This window comes from Diuraphis noxia, unplaced genomic scaffold (genome assembly GCF_037042655.1).
Source record: "Diuraphis noxia isolate RWA-SAM2 unplaced genomic scaffold, SU_Dnox_SAM2 contig0002, whole genome shotgun sequence".
Classification (NCBI taxonomy): Eukaryota; Metazoa; Arthropoda; class Insecta; order Hemiptera; family Aphididae; genus Diuraphis; species Diuraphis noxia.
The window spans coordinates 37647877-37672180 of NW_028301712.1; the positions used below are offsets into that span (position 1 = coordinate 37647877).

General features: G+C 33.0%; 1 protein-coding gene across 2 annotated transcripts in view; it reads right to left on the bottom strand.

Annotated features, from left to right (window-relative positions):
* Positions 1 to 24304, bottom strand: part of LOC107162913 (uncharacterized) — a 76297-nt gene that overhangs the window by 44638 nt on the left and 7355 nt on the right. The gene's annotated exons all lie outside the window — the stretch shown is intronic.

The following is a 24304-nucleotide window of genomic DNA, read 5'->3' on the forward strand; positions in this document are numbered from 1 at the left end:
ATCAAATTTTGTATCATTGCCTACAAAACACAACATATTTCTATTGATTTAAGGATGACAGTTTATGATTGGTTTTTTTATCTTTTTCTGCAGTGGACACTGTTTTTTGGGTAGAAAGAGTGCTCCTGTGAAAGTTTAAGTTGCATGCAGCTCTATCAACATCTGATCGTTTGTAAATAAAATTAAGGACAATTTTAACAATTGATGCTTTAAAAATCTAATATGTTTTTTTAATTACCTGGATAATTCAAACATTTTTTTAAGTCTAGAGATGATGTAAAACAAATAAATTTAAACGCTTTATACTCAGATCCATAATTTAATTAAATACGATGATGTTTTGTCATTGCTTTTAAGTTTTATTTTTTTATAAAAATAGGGATTCACATACAACGGGACTCTACTCTCATATCAGCAGTTTTTACTATTCATTAGGTGTATAAAATACTGTACTAACTTTAGTTTAATCAATCAATTATAATCTATCTATGTATCATGTCTCCTCACTCCTCATTGATTCTATATAATTCTAATGAATTTTATTTTATATAAAATAGTTACAGGATACATTATACGATAACAGTTCAATAACATATATGGAATATTATATACATATATTAACAAACCTATACACACATTTAATATAGTAACATTGAAAAAATAAAGTATTATAATCAGAAGATGAGATAATAATAAGAATGGTAAACGTGTAACTTAACATATTACAGCTTAAAGTTTAAAAAAAAATGCATTATATTATTTACAAAATATCATATTCGGTGAACCCTACATACTATACATGGATACTAGCACTGTAGCTCAAATTTTCGCGTCACGCGAATATTTATCTCTAACTTCTGAATTTTTTTTTTTTAGTTTACTAATGTAATCGTTTCAATACACCAAGTATTTGTAGTTTGTACAATGCTTTTACAATATCTGATTGTTTTAAAATTGAATGAAAATAAATAATCCAGAAATATATATAGATATTTATTATACATGTAGACGAAATATTACCATATTAGTTCACAACTTCGATAACGAATTTCAGAGTGCGCGATGACGCGGAAAAGGTACTCAAACCTCGCAAATATAAAAACATAGTTTATCAAAAAACACGCGTGAAGACGAAACTTATAAAACTACCTAACGATTATTCTACATCACGCATTGACTGAAAATATTTTATCATGACATGTAGGTATATAATAATAATATAATATTTTCTTCAGAAATATTGTTAGTTATAATTATTAGCGTTTGAAAAATTTAAAAGAATTGTTTTACAATACACATTTAGGTAAGTAGATACCGTAATAGCCATAATGTCACCATATGCAACCAATATTTGATAGTAACGAATAATGATGAGATTTTTAAATTTGGTAGACGAACAAATTCGAACACAAGTAGACTACATATGAAACATAGGTAGGTACATATTATTTTTCCTATACAGGATTGTCAAATAATTTACTGATTAATCACCGGGTATAAAATTAAATGAGGAGAGTATGAAGGTTGGCACAAGCAAAGAAAACGTTAAATATTTTTATTTTTATTTCTGCAAATTAATAAAAACTAAACAATTCAAATATTTTATGAAAATGTTTACTGAATATATGAAAACTACAATATATATTTTCATGAGTTCTTAAATACAAACTATTATCCTTAAATTTAATACATAACTATATAAGTATAATAAGTACAGTGTATGATATAATTCAACAATTATATACAATTTACGTTTACACACGGTTGGGAAGATTGCAAAAATAGTACAACAAATTATACACCTAATAATATGTTAATTATTATTATAGTGAGACGTATCATCGAGCATCGGTGCAAATCGATTGAAAATCCATGGCTGGTAGGGGTTGGGGGTGACGGTCGGAGAGCTCGTTTGATTATTATTATTATTTTTATTACAGCTCGCGCACACTAAAAAAAGACACAGCATACTATGCGTATAACATAAATGTTATGCGATGTGCGTGTGTGCAGTGGACATGCGGAAAGAAAGAAAGAAAGAAAGAAAGCAAAAAAGAAAGATAGAAAGAAAGAATAATAAAAAACACGTTTTTCTTTCCGCCGCGTCGAGATTCTCCGTGTGTACTAGAGCGTATACAGCGGCGGTCGAGTACGGACCGTGACGATGATGTTGGAGTGGCGGGAGGGGACTGCGGCGACGACTACGATGGCACGTCCCGTTACCACCGACACTGGCCGGTCGTCAGTCCGATTCACTCTGTCTCTGTCCCACCCTCTCTCTCACTCTCTCTCTCTCTCTCTTTCACTCTATCTCTATTTTTCTTTCTCTGTGTCTAAGTTTTTATACGCGACTACGTTTTTTTATTATTATTATTTTCCCTCGAGTGGGCCGTCGGATTATTATTATAATATTTTATTATAACCAAGATCGTGTTCGCCCAAGGACGCGCACGTCTCGACCATATAATATCATACCGAGATTTCCCGTCATCGCGGGGCGCGGTGGCGATGCGTTCTATTATTATTTTTTTTTCCAATATTATTTTTCCGTACGGAAAAACGTATGCCGCGCCGCCGCCATATTATACCGTTAGACGCTATGATGATCGTGGTCGCGGTCGTCGTCCAAGGACGCGTGTACCAGCCACCGCCGCCGCGATGGTTCCGCGCGAGCGTTTCGTCCGATTCGTCAGCAGGCGGTCGTCTTCCATCACCGCGACTAGCGATAGGACCGGCAGAGACTTTATACCTATTGTATCACTGCCGTCGGGCACGTTGACCTGGTTCGAGGGGAAAAGCGTCAAAATTTGAAAAAAAAACCATTAAAAACCGTCTCTCACGCGTGTTCAACGCGCATGCTCAACTGTGTTTCTTCTTATATTAACATAAAAACACATTCTCAGACGTAGAGGCGCAAGATGATGCTGAAGCTACGCTCAAAATGCCTAATCAGCCTAAATTATACGTCATTAATATGAGAAATGCACCTTTTCTAATGTATAATATTTCTATGCTCTATATTTCGTTTTAGTACAGTTTTTGTATTGTCATGTATAATATTTTGTCAGGGTAAAAGTAGGGAATCAGACATTGTTAGCATTTCTCGATTTAAGGTAGGTAGAAAAAAGATTAAAAATCGTGCATCAAGACCAAATATAGATCATAACCATCACGATGGTCGAATAGTGGATAAAATGTTAAAATTAACTAGGTACTAACAACATCTGATTAAACAATGTAATGTGTTAATTTAATTTAATTTTAAAAAAGCAGATGAAACATAATATTGTATAAAATATCATTATATATACCTCCTATTTTTTTTTTTTTTTATAAACCAGTAAAAACTATTGTTATAATTATTAAAATGAGCAATAATGAACTTAAAATATTAAATTGTAAAACATACCTACTTATTAGGTAGATACATAAAATAACTAATTATTAGTAGTTTTTTTACTCTGGCATGAACGTTTAAGACATGATGTGTTATTTATTTAAATCTGTGTTTCATTTTTTCGAGTCACGATAATATTATAGCACAATAATAAGCCATATATTATATTTGTCTACATCGGGCTAGACATCACAATACGCAGGTGTATAAAAAATAATATATATAATGCGTGATCCGCGACCTTAATTGCCGGATCTGCTCGTATATGTATAGATGTATAGGCACCTAGCTGGTACAATCATTAACTTCGGGGCACATTATTTGTACGTATATGTGCACGAGTATAGATATATAGTAGCCGGTAGTACACAATTACACTGTGTGTGTGTGTGTGTGTGTATAAGTACTTACGCCATTACACATACAAAGTACCTATGGTGAAGAGTGTGAGGCGTGCAGAGGCCTGCAGGAGACCACCACGCTTTCATTGAGCGCGCGCCGGACGATGACGCCGAAACAAAAAACATTTACAATTTTATTTATTGTTCAGCAACGTAGGTTCCTCCTAAATATAATATTATATTCATGTACAGACGCGACAAAACAATAATTATTGTGCAACGGCGGTACGCTTGTTTCCTAAACGTAATAGCTGCAGTGTACCTGTATATGTATATATATATACGAGTACATCACCGAACACGTAATAATAAGCTTGTATTATAATATATATAATATTATATACTTAATATATAGTGTCTATGAAGGAGTAGTGGAAAATACCAAAAATGTTTTCAAACGACATTCTGTGTAAGTCGTTAAATTATTATTGAGGACGTGATTTTTAGCACACTTCATAGCGTCCCTTAAGTTGTGTTTCCAATTTGAGTTCATGTTATTTTAGCGTCGGTGATCTGAAAATATGTTATTAAAACGCTTAGTAAATTGCTTTCTTGATGACATATATAATTCCTCCATTCGGCGTAACACATATTATATACCTATTACGTAGGTACCTAAATATTGTGTACACAAGACGCGTGGATATTATATTATACGCTTATAATGTCCGCTAATGTACATTAAAACAGTTAGAATAATGTGCCTACACGTTAATTTTACTGTTCATACATGTAACAGGTAGAATATAAATATAAAATGGATTTAAATTGGCCAACTGTAGAGGTGTGTTCTACGTTCGTTTTATTATAGACCCTCTGACACACGATTTCATTATTACTTAAATTCTCGCAAAACACGCAAATCGCGTTGTTTGAATTCCATGTACTAATTCAAACTTACGTATATAAATTATAATAATTTTACTTTGCCGATCGCTGCAGTCTTGCACTCTTAATATATGATATCATTAAAAAAACTGACTATAAATAATATAAATTAATTCCACCGTGTCGATAAGCCCGATAATAATTTATGTGAACATTTTATTGATATAGGTACATGGTACATTGCGTTTTGGTGCCATGGTGGCTTATGAAATATTTGTTAACTTAGTCAAAGGAATACTCACAACTGGTATTATTGTATATACATATCAACTAAATTATTATATTTACACCATTAAACATTAAATATATATTGTTTAGATTTGTTTCTCACCAAAGTCGGATATTGCAATAATAGTATTTATACATTATACTTAAACATTAACTGTACGCGGTGATAAAAAATCGACTATATGAGTAGGTAACACAAACACGCCGGTCTTCTTCGATCGGTTAACGGAACAGGAGCAGCGTGAAAATCCGGAATGAGATCCTTGAACTAGTAGAATCAAGGACAGCACAATGATGATGGGAACTGTCTGAATGACGATTTGGAAATATTATAAATGGAGTGGTGTGTGGGTTTTATGTGTTATACGTATAAGAGGGCAGGAGAATAAAAACCGAATATTGAAGTCTTACTCGTGTATCTAATAATATAATATAGTAACGAATGCTCGAAGTGTAAACATAATAATAATAACACGTAGTCGCCGTCGCGTAATTGATTTACTCTTGCGTTCGAGTCCTGTGAAATATTAAACAATAATATAAAATACAGATACCTAATGCGTGTGGGATAGTTGAGATTAGATTTTTTTATTTTCTATTATTATTATATTATCCTATTCCTGTCAATTCTGTCCACCCATGACTTCCCTATTTACATGACGTGTATCATAATAATAAAATGCGTATTTAACATGAATGATATTATACGCGATAATGATATAATATAATAATTATATTATGTAACATAAAAAAATCATTACTTTTAAAACCACACATTCTTAAATGATATATTATTATATGGTTATGATACCTAATAATTAATTAGGTACCTAGCATTCAGAATGTTGAGAAACATTCTCAAAAGTTTTATATTGCATCATGTACCTAATATCTATACCTTATAGTAAACAATAAAGCATACCTACTATTAATCTCAAGTGTATTTTTTCACTGAAACATTTTCAGAATAAGTGCAATAATACATGTAAAATAAAGCGTAGCAAACGAGTTTTCAGAAATCAGCTTAAACACATTCGACCGATATAAAATAATATTATTATATCTATCTGATACCTTATTATAATAATGTATGAGGGTGGTGTGTGACTCGCAGACTAGAAAATTCCAACCTAGTTAAGAATAAGTATAGGTAGGTACCTACATGCAAATATACAATAAATTATATTCCTTCTATGTCGCAACGTCACACAAAAAAAAAATCTATTTTGATACGATTTTTAGGTTGTCAAGAGATCCACAATGATTTGAATGAATGGCATAAATGACACACGTTATTTAAATTTTTTTCAATACGTTCTGCGGAAGGATCGAAATCTCACGTGAACGAGGTGGACAACAAGACCCGTCATACATAAATACGGCTGGTATTAAGGTATAGTGTATACAATATTATATATCTAACAATATGATTATTAACAAACATCTAAAGTTTCTCTCGGCGAGAATCGTGACGTGTTACTTCAGGTTGCCCGGGAACCGGATCGTATACATGTACATATTATATATGACATAAGGCCGTCCACCTCTGCCCATATAACACGCACACTCCACTTGTATTTTCTTTTAAACATTTAAATATATATATTGTTACCTTAGTAAAGTCATACGATATAACACGATTTCGATTGACTGTTATATTGATCAATGATATACGCATCAATTACATTGTGGATTGTTTCGACACTACACAATATGTCGAGTCGGAAAATCTTGCCGGATTAATAGCATTCGTGAAGCTTTGCAACAGTTGTGGTTCTCGAACTTGAAGCGTTTTATTGTAACTACGTCTATTAATATACTTACCTCGTTACAGTCGTTAGCAACGCACTTATGAGCCGACACCGGCAGTTAATGTTTTTGTTGGCGGTGGCGTATCTGACGATCGCAGTTGTTTCTTCGTCTACCGACGAAAACATGGTTACAAAAATCATATCTTCTAGAGAAGTATCCCGGACCGAACCACCTCGAAGCGAATCATCGACCCGGGCCGAATTTCAATTACATCACGAACATACATCCAGATGCCAATCTTCGTCCCAGAGCAGTTTTTCAACCCAGGATCCGCCTTCGACCCAGAGCCAGCTTACGACACGGTGTGAATTTACGACTTTTAGTGAATCTACGACCCGAAAAGAAAATATGACTCGAGTAGAGACTTCAACTCGCGTCTCTTCTAGCGACGAAGACGTCAACGAGTCCACCATATACGCTTCTTCTACCGTTGGTTTCTCGGCAGTTGCTGATGGACTTCGCGATCAGGTGATGCGGCTGACTAATCAGCTGAGCAAAGCAGTTGCGGCGTTGAACACTGCTCAGCAACGTGAACGAAAAATGGCCGTGTTGGAGAGAGAGAAATACAGGTGCGGTGATACCATTATAATATTTCATACAACCATGAACCAAGCATTAAACCGCGGTTACACGATGATAGAAAAATGAGATAGTTGCTGTCGTGAAAGTACTATCATGCATACATTATAGTGTGAGGGTTAATAAGTAGATATAATATAATGTAATAGTAACTATCAACACTACGACACTCTTCTGATAGTTGATTTCACGATAGTATTATTATTATTTTATTATCATCGAGTGATGGCTTAATAGCCGACCCGATCGACGTACGTACGGAGATATATGTAAATCATCAACATCGCTTCTCCAGATTTTAGTCGAATATTATGAATTACATAAGCATGAAACCAATCGAATGGGTAAATTTTGAATAAAAAATATGTAACATGATGCACGACAATACCATAAGCCCGGGAACTGTTGTTTTTATTTTACTTCTTTTAAATCGACTAAACTCAATTAAGATCTGTAGTATTGTTTCTAGTGATAGTATTATCATAATATACATTAGCGATACGGTAATTAATCACTTTATCTTATATACTTCTGTATAACGCTCGAGCGGATTGAATTACTCAATTTAGTAATTGGACATGTTAAAAAGTATCTAATTAATGTTATTAAGCCGATTTATGATTCCAGCGGTTCATCGAATTTACGATAATAACCGAAATACATTGCCCTGCAATAGGTATACTTCTGAAATAGTATAGACACGTTCAAGAGTCCTTGTATTATTGTTTCACAGATCCATATTGTGTGATTTTAATTGAATACCAATAACTCCACATATTAAATTAAGTCAAAATGTAGCCATAGTTAATATAGTTATTGTGAAAGAAAAAAGTAACCATCGGAGTGCGTAACTTGAATTTTTTCATTTCTCAGCCTTGCTCGTATCCTATTCCGTCAATAGCCAAGCAAATAAAATACGCTGTAGAACAGACGGACACATTATGAAATCGCAGCACCGATCGATCGGATAGCTATTAATAACGTAGCTGGTATTGCGCGTATTAGCGTATACCCACAATAAAACACTATAAAGTATAATATTATAATATAATAATTTTGGTAATTTCTTCGTGCCGTAGCTACTTAAAAGCTGCGTCGGACAAAGTGCTGGGCATGGTGGACAACGTGCAGCATTTCGAGAAAGGGTTGGCTGCCAACACGTCTCGGGAACGACAGATCCAGCAACGGCTCGCCCGCGACCACCGGACGCAGGGCCGATCGCGTCGCAAGTTGCAGGCGATCCGCCGACTGTTGGCTGGCGCCGAAGTGGGTCTGGTGCACATCGAGAGCAGCAGGACGTTGAACAGATGCAGCGCAAACAGCAGGAAATCACAAAGCGCTCAGCACGCGGACAAGTCGCCGTCCTGAAATCGCCCGCCGGACGTGTAATCAGCTCTGCAGTGAAAACGTTATCACTGTACGGACGCGTGTGCCGTGTATAACGCGCTAACTTTATGTAATATTGTGTACCTACCCATGTACTGTAGGTCGCGAGTATTCGCGGCCATTCGTTATTGTGTGCACTTCCCGCTGCGGTGATGTGCACACAATGTCAAATCATTTCCTTTTAATAGTTTATTTTTTTCTTATTATTATTATTTTTTTTTTATTATTTAAATGCAATTAAATCTGACTAATCGACACTTTTCACGACTTGGAGTTGTTATAAATTATTATTATTATTACTATATCGATACGACAGGTCGTTGACGGAACAGTGTAGTATAGTGTAGTTAGACACTCATACACACATACAAAAAAAAAAAAATGTACACAATAAACCGTAATACACCGCCTCGCCGCCACGTTTCGCTCTATAAATTCTTTTTACACGATTCTTGGAACCTTATTAAAATGTAAACCGTAACGTGTCATTATATATTATTTTTTTTATCTTTTAAATAACGTCCATGTACAGCGAATAGAATAAAACGAACATATCATTATCTCGTATATATATATATATATATATATATATACTGTATAGGCATATATAATGTATATTGTTATGTCTGTATCGATTCACAGAACATCGTCGTTGGACCGAAATGCGCGCGGCGACCGCGGTATAATAATATCCATCTGTGGTTACGCCGATCGATTCGTCCGTGTCGACTGTTGATATTATCATTACTATACTGCTGCACCGAGGACATCGAAAATCGTTCGACAAAAACCGCACACATTATAGGAGTAGGCAGTATATTATACGACCGTAATAATTTTTAAGTTCAAGTTAATCGGGTCTAATCGATAGGTTATTGGAAAACATTGTACAGACTGCTCAGCAGGATTATTCTTTACGAGCAGAGTCATTCGTATTATTATTTTATTTCATTTGGCAAGTTATTGGTCGTCTGGTATTATATAACAATAAGCTAGTAAACTTCTTTCGACCATCTCGATCAACTGTGAGACAGGCGAAACGAGTATATTGATGTGACATGTGTCAGTGTGTCACTCTTTCTATATTCCACAATTTTATCGAATAGTAATCGTACGGTAGCTTCAGCAATTCACGATTGGTATAGTTGGTTCTCGTTAGATGCAGCTTATACTATAGGTATCTGGTATAATATTATATACGGTTTCAGGTTTTAGGTTTCTCTTCAGCACGTATAGTTAACAACTTAACTGGGCAATCGAATAAATGTTAATTTTAATTACCTCAGTATGCTATACTTGGTATAGCATAGATATTATTTATTATATCGACTTATAAATTTTAAGTCGACAAAACGTGAAAAATGATGAGCAACGAAGATATTATATTTATACACACGTATTAGTTGATATATATTATTATTTATTATATACACAGACCGGTTATATTTCTAAGGAAAAACGTGTGTACTGCGTATAGTAGATATACCACCACGTGGTACATAATCATTACTCTGCAGGTACCCTGTAATTACTATATGGCTGTGGGTTTATTAAAGGTCTTGTACATGTCGATTTGCTAATGAGAAAAAAATTGACAGCCAGTCGACTGTAGAAAGTGTGGGCAAACCTCTATATTATATCGCCTTCGCTACTGCAAGAGAACAATTTTCGACACGCCGATAAAGGTCCGTTTTCTCCTTGTCGTATCAAATTTTCCATAATTACATAGGATTATGAGCTGGAAACAATATGCGAAAATATACACGTATAATAGCTTTACGGTACTATTTATTACCCATCAAAGAAATTTAATAAAATGAAAATTAATAATTGTCGTTATCTTAAAAAAAAAAATGTCTAGTTATTAACAGTAATACTATAATTATTATAACGAGTTAATAATTATTATTGAGTATTAATGGTAAAAAAAAGTGATTAATAATATGATGTCCAGCATCAGAGTTAAACAAAACTGTTTATGAAAGTTATTTTTTAAATAAATATAAGACAAGTATCCTTATTCCTCGGATCGTATACAATGATTGAATAAAGATGTTCGCTATTTATATTATTAGCTAATAAATATATTAAGATTACCTTCATCATTTATATAATATTATCAAAACATTAAATTATTAATGTATACTAATACAAGGGATCTAAACTGCAATAATTACGGTTTACGTCGTTGTACCATATTATTTTAGGTACAATAACGTTATAATGTTATACATTTTAATCGTTTTTTAGGACGTTTTTTGTACGTGCCCGAATATGTAGACATGAAAGAACTGATTATTGTTCATTTTTATCTTCATCTAGTACGTGCCACGAAAACGCGAGGATTGTAGGTGACTTGGATTTACTCATATCGTGAAACAATGTACATGCTTATATACTAAACACTATTTACGTATAAGTAAGAAGTATATAATATCTAGGTACTATTAAAAGTGCTAGCTTATAGTCGATTAACGAACAAATCGATCTTTGATTAAGAACACACTACATATTATCGAATGACAACAATAAGTAATAACCATGTATAACATTATATTAGTGCTACTGCAGAACTGGAATTAATTATTGTTGTCGTGGTCATCTACCATCGTTACCGCCTCACCGCTGTTGTGTACAAGTAATTACATATTATGCATATGAAATGTATTATACCACGATATACAGGCTGGACAGTCTGATAAATTCTAAATGCATTATCCAACAAGACTTGTATATTGATTCATCGTTTCAGATGTAATAAAGTTAAAGTGCGTTCGTTAATTAAAATTTTCTCCACAAATCAACTGATTTGATGTCGTTTGTAAAAAAAAAAATCATGTTTCATGATATGCGTGTGCAGTGATATATTATAGTATGTAGTATATATAAATATGATATAATAATAGGTATAAAAACGTTTAGTTGAAAACCGGAAAAGTAATATAATATGCTACGAGTGTTATCGTACTTGAAAATATGTCTAAACAACGTTATGATGCGATATCACATTTATGATCCATCGCATACAATGATTCAGTAAGGGGGGAGGGGACGGGTAATGTCGTCGATCGGATATCGAAACATGCTTACACGCCTAGCGTTTGACAATATTATATTATAATGAGTACCAAGGCGTAGACAATAAATTAATAACAAGACATATATGTATAATATGAGATGACCATATGTAATGTTTTGTTTTACTCGAGACGAGACAATGACCGGAGTCAAAAAAAAAAAATTGAATCAATATTGCTTATAAAATCAGAATGAGCGGAAAAAAAATACGTTTACACAGATATATCTATTTATATACACACGCAATATGACGACTCTGACACGAGGCCACCGCCGACGACGTGAAACTAAGTCAGTAGGTACTTGAACCGAAGCGGTTTAGAGAGCCGGTTCTCGGGTTCACGATTTTTTTCCCCTTCAGTTCACGCTGTATAGACGGACGGAATGGGTTCCGATTTCAACCGCCACTGCGCTGCCTCTCTGCGGGCATTAACCGGTCGGAGAAAATCTGTGCACTGCATGTGTGTGTGTGTGTGGGGACGGGGAGTTAGGAGAATAGAAATAAAAACGCACCGCATGGTAATATAATAATAATGATAATAACAACAATAATAATAATATACGCGTTCGAAAAAGTTGAGGGTTTTGAGTCTCACGCTTCCCTGTTCACTCTAAGGCTGCTGTGTTTAATCACGCAAAATTGGAACAAAAAAAAAATCTTCGAAATTTAAAATATCATATTTTATACATGAATCTCCACGCATACACAAAATATACAGTATACGCATATTATTGATTTATACGTATATTATTTTACCTATTACAAGATAAAACACGTCGAAAAACACATATTAATTGAACATAATATACTTTACTGCAATATAATAATATATAAAATATATAAAAATGCACTTATAGTTGCGCAACTCATACTCTGGTATGACGAATATATATATATATATATATATATATATATTATTATCAAAGAATTTATATACTTTATCCGACAGACAACGCGAAACTCCACTGCACGTCATGTTTTCATATTATTATTATTATTATTATTATTATTCGTATAGAATAGTCGTACCTTGAGGCCAATGGAAAGGTCTGTTACGTAGTCTCTACGGATACACATTATATTATACACACATGCGGAAATGTATGGCGTCGATATAATAAAAACTTAAATATAATATGTATGTTTTATGTACTCCGTGCACAATTATAATATAGGTACACGCAACACATGCCGCGTACACTGGGCTCATATAATATTATTTTCAGGTAGCGATATTTCGTTTTTATTTTCACTGTCACTTCGATGCACGCTGACGTGTCGTTCGCGTCAGCATTTTCGGGCTTGTATTATATGTTTAATAATTAATTCGTTTAGCCGAATATGAATCCGTAATCACAGTGTCGTAGACCTTAATGTTTCACTTTTGATACACAGCATAGTACATCGTATTTTCAAGTTTAAACTCTCAACCAGATTTCAATAGTAATATAATGCTTATTATATTATTATTATTATGATGATGATCAATTATAGAAACTATTATATATTATGATGATCATTAGCGGTTCGGAGTCTTAGATTTATCCGGCGTATTATTGAAACCCATCTCATCATTTCTAAGAATCGCTTTTCTCGACCACGATGCATAATTATGTAAACGCTCATATTGCATCTACACGTAAATTATTATAATATTTTGCGCTCATACTGAAATAATTATGCCGTGGATAATATCAATATTCAATAACGACGTAATTGATGTCGGGATTGATATCATACTTTAATGTGTGCAAGGTACGGATGTGAGTTATAGGCCCTCACAGATGAAAAATAAATATAATTATGTTATTTTTAATAACAAAAGACATAACAATTAAAAATAACAACTAATGTAATGTCTTTAATGATTAAATTGATTATCTACTTTTTTTGGTTTCAGTAAACATTAATATTAGTATTGTGATAAACTTAAAATACAATATTAATGATGATAAATAAATTGTGCTTCCCTTAACCCGCCTTACATCTGGGGCTGAGTCTATTTGTCGACGAAACTGATGGCAGTGTCACCAGTATTAGTGGTTTTTTTTTTTTGTCCGATTAAAAATCCGGCTCTATTGTTTTTCTGCACCGGGAGAAAACGTAAACAATGTTTGACCAGAAACGTGTATAGACACACGAAAACCAGTTGTTTAAGTATGTGTGGCGTGTCTAATATTTCCAGGACGTGATCGCGCTGGCAAAACGGCAACACCGCGTCCGGATCCCACGACGACGGCAACTACGACGAAGACTTCGACGCCCAGTCGTTGTGTTTCCCATTGCACATCTCTTCGGCGGCGGTCCACCTCGTGCAGTTTTTTCTTCCCCTCCTTTGCACTGCACATCTATATTGGATTCACCATCGGAGATAAGATGATCCAATTTTGCACGCGTCGTTGACTATTTTATTCCTATTCAGTTATTACAAATAATAAATTAGGTACCTGCGTGAGATACGTGAATGCACCGCAGCGATATAAGTATTGATATATTTATATTTATATTAAAAATGTCTACACGATTTTTTGTGACCCGCTACAATTTGTGCGAAACTTCTATTCAATGCAGCCGCCGTTATAATTTATGTTATCGCGATTTATTGAGACCTTAAATTATGCGTTCGTATTTATCTTCGATTCTGCTTATACTATATAACGTCCATCGGCGTTGTATACACATATAACTTAATATACACATAGGTAAATATATATAATTTAAGCTTATGCACTCGATGTCTATACCTTGACTATATAGCTGCACGATTTACACACGTCGAGATATAGAGAAATCATATTTTGTTCTAAACGATTTATCGAATATTTATCGTTGTCGAATGTCGAGTGAGCAAATATTATATACTGCAATATATTTGGTTTCGTGAAAAATGTGTAATTCCTAAACATACAATTTTAATCAATAATTTGTGACATGATGATCGATGTATCATGTATGACATATATAGAACGAAAACTAAAGTTACATGTCTTGGCGGTTGCAATTACACTGCAGCGACTTCAAAGAGAGATTAATATTCTTGAGAATAATTGTTAGTTTTAACTGTCTGTAATATTCCTTTAGATTTTAAAACCAGCTTTTTTGCATACACTATACTACTTATTATAATAAACCCGGATGAGATTATTTTAAATCGTTTTTTAACCATACTAAAATATTGAAAGATACTCGATCTAATAATTGGTATATACCTACTTCTGTCGATTTCCAAATCTCACGTATAACGAAGAACGCGTTGTGTTTTTAAAAATACCGTTGATGGTGTAGGTACACAATATTATTATATATACATGCGACGAGATGCGAAACGGATCGTGAGAATTTTCGTACGCGTGTATATTATATTATTATAAGGTATAGGTGCACCCGACTTATGGTGTCGTGCAATTATTATTTATTTTTATTTTTCGTATTTTTCGTCTTCGGTCGGGGTGGGCGTTACACGAATAATATACGAGTAAGTCACAGCACCGTTATATACCTCGCGATTTTCGAAATCCAGACGAGTGCGCGCCAAACGCTTTACGCTTTAGTGCTCGAAGCCACCGTCGACTAGTTGACTCTTATTTATTTCGTCACGGGCCCGGAATTTACTGGAAAAAAATATCTATCAGAGATAACATTATTATTATTATTACTATAATAATAATAATAATTGGGTATAGAGTATAGACTACCCACGCACGCGTATACAGGTAGGTATACCACTATTATAGTATTATAATATACCACACCGTGACGACGCTGCACCTTCGTCGAGATTTTACACGCGAAGTAAAAACTCAGGTCAGGATAATATATTATTAGATATAGTATTATTATAATAGGCCATTGATAAATCTCGATTGTGCCGAATATATGTTTACTTATAGATGAAATTATCATTTGGTCGATGGCTGCAGTCATATATTAAGTTTGTCTTAGACTTGCGACGATACTACCTATGTATATTGTAATATATAAATCAAGTTAAAAATAATAAAGCCATCACCATATCAATAAATTAAAGGTTGGTTGTCCGGTCCGATTCCTCTCGTAGAGTTCACGTTTCCAACATTTCAGAATAATTATAGGTAGTCCTAAATTTTCTTTTTTGTTTTATCGTCTATAAGAAAATCGTTATTTAATTATGCAGCCCGATTATAAATATTGCCTATAAAACCATGTTTTCTATATTTTAACTAACTAAAGAATAAACAATGATAATACTAATTAATATATATAATAAGTATGTCATATAAACTTATAGTGCGCATATAACATTAATTAACTTTGAATTATATATTTTAATTTATATTATTTTATTATAAGACGCAACACGACGTATACACATCGAAGTGTATAGGAGAACATATTAAAGGTTCAATATCGGATTTTATATTAAATGAATTTGCAATGCTGTAAACGTTCATAATAATAATATATAATATATTGATATTTAGCGTGCCTACATATACGGTGTTATGTCATCGTTGTGTATAATATATTATACTATAATATCCGATAGTTACAGATACAGTTAACCATAAGTTATAAGTGCATAATAATTTTTACCACGTACGCGTGTAATAAAATATGCATTCCGATGAAATTCGTCGTTCGTGGTTTTTATCAGATAATAAATCCGAAAGCATTATTATTATATAAAACAGACTTATGGAAATTGACCAATTAAAACTGTTTATTGTGGCTATACAAAGTGCATTGAAAAATATCTCAGACAACGTGATCTTTATAAATTACTATGCCACATTATCGAAATAGTATTACCTACGTGCGATAAATATTTAAAAATTCGTAAACATTTGATTTCAAATATTTTTTTTACCACTTGATCGATTTCGAGACGATTGTATCATTATAAATACTATTTAAATAGTATGTATATAGGAGCTGTGCAGTGCGCATGCCTCCGTCACAGTTGAAACTCATTGCTTAAAAATTTAAAATAGCGTTCAAGTCTCCATAGCAATACCACATCACTTTATAAAAATGCTAAAGTTCTCATGGACTATCAATTCAATTAAATTACTATCTTAATAATCGGTACGTGAAAAATATTCCAAAATATGATTATAATATTATATTATTAAAACTATCGTATATACTTTAATAATTTCTTTCTACTTCCTAATGACTATTATCCGGAATGTAACGAAAAATGATGAACCGGTTTTGACACAGGTCAATCCCAGAGGTCGTCGGTCTCCGGCTATATGGCAAATAATGATGAAGCTTTAGAGAAGAAGAGATTACAAAAAATGAAAAATGAAAAATATCTAAAATAAATAACATTTAATGATGAATAGCAGTGAAATGTGCGAACGATATGTCTAAAACCTTATACGCCAATATAAGTAACTTTCCCTTTTTAAAATTGCAAAATTAACGTTTCGGAATTTGCTCAGAAAAAAAAAACACATCACTTTAATACGCGTATTTATACGTTATCACGCCGGACGAACGCCAACGAGTTTAAATAAATCTTTAATTAAAATAGATTGAAGATTGCACGAACAAATCAGTCAAGCGAAAGTTGATTATTCATGAAATCATAACGTAAATAAATGAATAATAGTGTATATATGCGTCAAAAATTTAACGAGATTTTAAGACATCACCAATGGAACGGACCTGAAAATTATTGAGTTGTGTTATGTAAATACTCGACAGAAATTACATGCTCGACGTCCATTACATTGTATATTATGTGTTTGTATATGGTCGACCGAAAAACCAATTATATGCATTATAGGGGAGGAGTTCACACACGACTACAACGGTTTTCTAGATAACCGAGAGTCCGAGTCCGTGTATATGCACATAATAATAAAGTATAACGTGAGACGTCTTTTTTTGACGTCTCAAAAGAGAAATGGGTTTCTTTACATACATGATTTTATAAGCCATATGTATATTATAAACCATTTAGAAAAGCTTATGCATAAATCTGGCGGTGTACTTGAGTAACAATAACACCTAGTATACACTGTGTGAGAGAATAATAACTGTTGTATTTATATACGTATTATAATAATATTAAACATAAAAAGACAATATATAATAATATACAATATACATCATACCTACTGTATTACATTATGGATTTTTTTTTTAAGTTTAAGTATGGCTATTGGTTGTATACCACAATGATGAATATCGGACCCCGACCTCGGTAACCATAATATATCCTCGCATCCGGCGGCGGAGTTGTGGTTATGGTGTCTAGCTAGGGGGTTCAACTTATGCGTAATGTATCTATAAAAGCGGTTAGATAAAACAACGTATTTTTAAAAATGCATACAAGTGCGTAATGTGTTGTGCATTTAAATTTATTCTTACATCCAAAGTTAAAGGTTTATAACACTTTTATGCAAATACGTATTTAAAAAAATAGCATTAACGATTACGTAGTGTACTATAAGTACCAATTTAGATAGAAATATTAAAGGTCATTCCACAAACATGTTAAGTGTTGCCTTAAATATTAGAGTCATACTCTATGTTATATAACATAAAAAAAATATACACCTAATATTATGACAGTATGACATGTATAGGTACTTAATGATGAAATGCGGGTACAGTTAATTTTTTTCACTACATTATGTAAAGACGTTCGGCAGTAAAAAAGTAATGCAAACGAAAAACGATAATGATGAATTTTACGGGCATCAAACATTATTTTTGATATAGTTGCTGGTACAGTTTTGATAAAATTCGGGTGTCGAGTATTCTGCTGCAGTTTGCAGAAACCTGCAGTTATCGGTTCATATACGTCTTACAACAAAGTATGGTTAATCGTATGAAAATTATTACGCTATAATACGATAACATTCCGTCGTGCATGGCGTAAAATAATAGTAATATGTACCTGTCTATAATATAATATCTATTACATATATATAAAACTTGCAATTTTTTTCATTTATAGATTATTATCCCCGTCAAACTCTACTACTACTGCACCAGCTTGAACGCCGTTCGGTCCGACACGTTATGATATTAAACCACGCGGTGTAACCTAGTTCTTCAAGTCTCACGAGCGCGCGCAGATCCGATAAAATGTGAGACGAAGGCCACGGCGGGCGACGTGAATTTGACGCCCGGATTGTCAGATTGGGTAGTGAGGAGGAGGTTGTGATGGAGGTAGCCCCCGGGAGGGGGGTACTAGGAACGAGATAGTGTGCGCCTCGAATCTCGACATAGACAAAATAGAATGCGACAGCTAATACGTACTTATTTATATTGTTAAAATACACACACACAGGTATATATATATATATATATATATAATGTGTGTGCGAAATGACATAAAACGAGGCAGCTAGGATTATGACGGGAGGAGCCGGAAAATATAATAAACAAAATCAAAATAATAATAATAATAATGTACGACGGAAATGAAATCGTGATCGGAGTAACTTTTTTGACTTGGTCGTGATCCGCTCGCGCATGTTCATTTCGTCATAGAGGCAATAAATTAACGGGCGTCGTCCGAGGGATATAATATATTATGTGAACCTATTCGCCACAGCCATACCGACGGTGTAGGAACATACCACGTGTCTATGCGGTTATATTGTCGACCTACAAAAAAAAAATATTATACTCATGACGCCGCCGTACCGTTTATGGTGGACGCGCGTAAATATATGAGTCATATACGATTTTCACGTCTCATGTTATTATTATTATTATTTTAACACAATCAGACTATTGCTCAACATCTTGCGCCCAGGCCGATGAACATTATAAATCTTCGTCTGAAAAACGATCTATCGTACCGCAGTAGGTACTTGCATGTTTTTGTGTATTGGTTTTTATCAACCGGATGGCCACCTTTCATGTCATATAAATCATTGAGTTAATTTTTACCGTACGTTTAATATATAATAAATAAATATATATATATATATATATATACATATTTATGTATATACTATTATATCATATTAAAGGTAAGGTTACATTAGGCGGTATCAGCTTATGAAATTCAATTGGATTAAAAAACCTACCTGTTACCATCGTTAATGACAAATATAACATAACAAATATATATTTATAAAAACAGTCACTTTTTCGAGTGCGTCGTGATTCAAATTAATATCAAATTATTGTTAAAATGCATATTTTTATAATATTGTACTCACAATAAAACACACACACACATGCATGCATAATATTGTTATAGTCAATATGCAAATATAATAAATATGTATATACCTATTGACTTGGCTTGTTTGTTGAGTATCTCTGAAGAGAGGGAATGAGTGGGCGAAAAATTGATTTACATTCAGTTATTCTGATATATACCTATGCAGTCCGGTTTCCAATAACGGCATCATTGTCAATTCTATATAATAACAATATTATTGTTATAACATAATAATAATAATAATATATAATAATACTTGCCGCTGTTGGTGCAGCCCCATTATACAATATATAAAATTTAATAGGAGATAGTATTGTACAGTCAGAGCGCAAGTAGACGAAGATAGTCATATAAAATTGTGACAATATTATATTATAGTGGCGGACATATTTTTATTTTATTTTTGTAATTCACAGGTATCAATGTATAACTTTGAAATTGTAAAGTTCAAAGTCAAGTGCGGTAACCGCGCGGGCGTCGCAAAAATCTGATAAAATATAGGTCACTAGTATGCAAAATATTATATTTTAACGTACAGCCTTGCGCTTTGAATGGCTTGAAACTCACAGCTAGTATTATATACCGATTAAAAACGGTTTACGACCGCATAAATGCGACATTAAACTGCAATTGTGATAATTTGATTAACGGTACGAAACGCGTTAAATCGATGACGCGTATTATAATAAGTAGGTATATCACTACCTATATTATACCTATATAGTAATGTCTGGGATTTATCTTTGGTGAATAATTAATCGAATTCTATTTTAATGAGAGCCTAGTTCGAATGTAGTATTATTTTAAGAACTGTTAGGTATCATAGCATTGTATTATTATTATTTACTATAGGATTTAGATAAGAATTTTGTCAATAACTATCCGCAAAGGTTCACGACCTGGTGACGGACCTCATCGAATTATATCGCATATCATTAGGTATATTATAAAATTATTTTATTCACCACGAGGGGGGTCTCGATGAACATAAAATGGTCACCATAAATAATTACGATTTGAAATTCGTGTACATCCGTAGTATATACCTACATAATATACTCTACGTCCCGGCAGGTTCTTACGCTTTGGCTATGGCAGCGAGAGAAGAAGGGAGAATAGAAAACAGTAATCGTGCGGCGGAGGTTTGCCGACTCGCGGGCTCATATACGCGTGTTATATATATGTATAGTTTTTATGAGTCGAGAGCACCCACGCAACGTATTTTGATTAATCTGGTCCGGGTGACTCGATCTGTCGGGATATACAGAAAACCGGTCCACCGCGGCAGTTTTGCCCCCCCTGCCCCCCACTTTGTCTTATCAATGGTCTGTATATTGTAATATATAATAATATATACCTTGTGCCCGCCCCTCCTTCTACGACCGACCGTTCCCCGTTCGCGACCGCTTTCCTCCCCATTGTCCGCCATATAATATAAGGTACCTTTACTATATATATTAGTTATAATCTAGTTTTATACCGTATATTATAGTATAGTAGAACCGCAATAGGGAAGGAGTATACGAGTACTAAGGGGTACTGGCAGATCCGTTTCGACTTCGGGTGTGGTTCCAAGTCACGACGTCACCTACATTTTGTGTACCGACAGCATAATACTATAGCTACTACTATACAATACTATATTATACTATAATATTACTACTATAGGTACCTACGCTATCTACTAACAATAATATAAGTTATAAAGGTATCATAAATTACAATATATTATATGTATGTATAAAAACTGTAGCTTTGATATAGCCGAAATGATCTATATTATATTTACCGAAAAATTGTATACTGCTATATATATATATATATATATATATATATACCTACTTTCAAATAGTAGTAAGAAAAAAATCTTTTGCGGATTGGAAGATTTTTGAGTCGGTATCGAGCTATATACTTGTCTATATAAAATATATTTATAAATTATATTGTAGTCTTGAATACGAATTTGTGGTTTTTGATGGAAAAAAATTCTAAATAAACCTGCAGTTCACGATCGGAAAAATTTTGAAATAATTTGTGCAGTGGTTCATAAACGCATGATATTATTGATATTGTTATAAATACAATAAATATATGAAACGATTACGCGGCTAAGAGGTACGAAACATATTCCGGTATAAAATCGTCGGGTAGCGTACGACTAAATATTACAGTCGAGTCGCCACAACTCAAACCTCGATAACTCGAAAAACTACAAACTATATGTTCATACATTAGGTTTAAATATTATTATATTTGATTGTTAATTATTTTCTTAACGTTACCCACTGTCTAGCAATCGGTTTAAAAACTAAACATGGGTTGTACGCGGGTCGTCAATTCGTCATAAAATATTTAATTTTTCGATTCTATAAAACAGCAACACAATTTATCATAATTGCTATAAGTCTATATCGTGACGTCCAAGGACACGTCACGGTTTCAGTGATAAAATATAATATTACTATTGAAGCGCGTAATTATTAGAATATCTACGGAGACGGAGAATATTACATTTAGTGCTCGATGCTTTATCCCGATCGAAATTGTTCATTCCGGAACCAAGATTAAAAAATCTATAACTATACGCACATACAACCACATATACGGGATGATACACTTAACGTAAGACATTTTAAAATTCTAAAAGTATTTTAAAATAAACTAATATTTTTGAAAATATTTTGTCCACATGATTTTAATTCGTTACAAAATAGTATTAATATTTTATATTGTTATTATTCTTTAAGTTTTTTACTTTTTTGAATGACATGGAATATTATTCGGGGTAGTTTGAAATATAAAAATGAAATTTCTAAAAAGTAATTTATTAGCTTATAATTATTTAAAGTTTGGACTAGCGAAGTAACGGACCGACATTTTACGGTGTACTTCTATACCACACCATTCCGCTCATAATAAACTTTAAATAGGTACATATATAAAAGTTATGAGTCATAAACTAATTGATCAAAGTTCGATTTTTATGAATTTAAGTGTTCCTAAGAATATTCTGCTTTGGATTAAACAATTCAAAACTCAAAAAAGTAAAACATGCAAAAAATAATAAGATATAGAAGCAAAAAAATAGTAAAACAATATGGTAATACATTCAAAAACATTAATAATTTTAGAAATGATAAGTGTATATTTTAATAAATATTAGATCATCCGGTATACTTAGTTGTATAATATGCCATATATAAATATAATATAGTTGTATATTTGTAATATTATTGTGTGAGTGTGTATATACAAACGTCGCTCGTATATTATATTATAAATTTATAACGGTATACCTAAACACTGCAGCAGCAGCAACGACCTACCGTCTTTGCTAACGCGTGCACACCGCGCGCCGCCACGGACGGATTTTCTCGGACCGCTTCGTGCGGCGGCCCCGGTGTTGACGGACCTTAACCGCCGAATAAGAAAAGAAATAAAACATAGGAGAAGAAAAAAAACTACACGAGTAAAAATAAAATTAGACGAAAAAAATAAAGAGTAAAGGAAAACGCTGGCGGAGCGGAACGCATGTTATATATATAATATATATGGGTGTGTGTGTGTGTGTGTACAAACCGTATTAAAAACCAGTTTCCACGGCGCGTCTCAATGTTTAAACACGAGTAACCATTATTATATCAGCCCGGATAATTAGCCCGGATCTAAACACGCGGCTACTAAGAATATACACATTATACAGGAACCTTACAGTCGGTCATGATTTTTTCGTTCAGTCTCATTGTCGTAGATTTTCGTTATAATAATATGATCCATATGGGAAATGCAATGCACCATGGCCACCGCTAACAACTGGCCAGGTTTCGGATTTTATATTATAAGAAATTATATTATGTATATTGTATACATAATATATCATTATTATTGTATATTATGTGTATGGGACGGGTGTATACAAAATACAAAACACCTTTTTTACAGTCTTTTGTGCAACCATATTAATTACTTTCCAAAAAAATAAATAAAATAATAATTCTTATATCATACTATAAAAAAATAATTTAAATAAATTATCAATACTTATTCATGTTTCCCAACTTTTTGTGTCTAAACTAATCCATAGCTTTATCTTTAATAATATACACATTAATAATCATCATTAAATTTAAAACACTTTTTTTTTAACGATGATTTATGATAAAATTATACCGAGGAAATGTAGAGCGAATATAATATACAATATATCTAATTAATAATTTTTATTTTTTACATAGTGGATTACATACAGACCTAACCTATAGATATAAAGATTACTGCATAATGAGATTATATAAGACCATTTTCGCTGGTTTTTAATTAAACTGTAAGAAATCAGGACACTTGACTAAAAATCAATA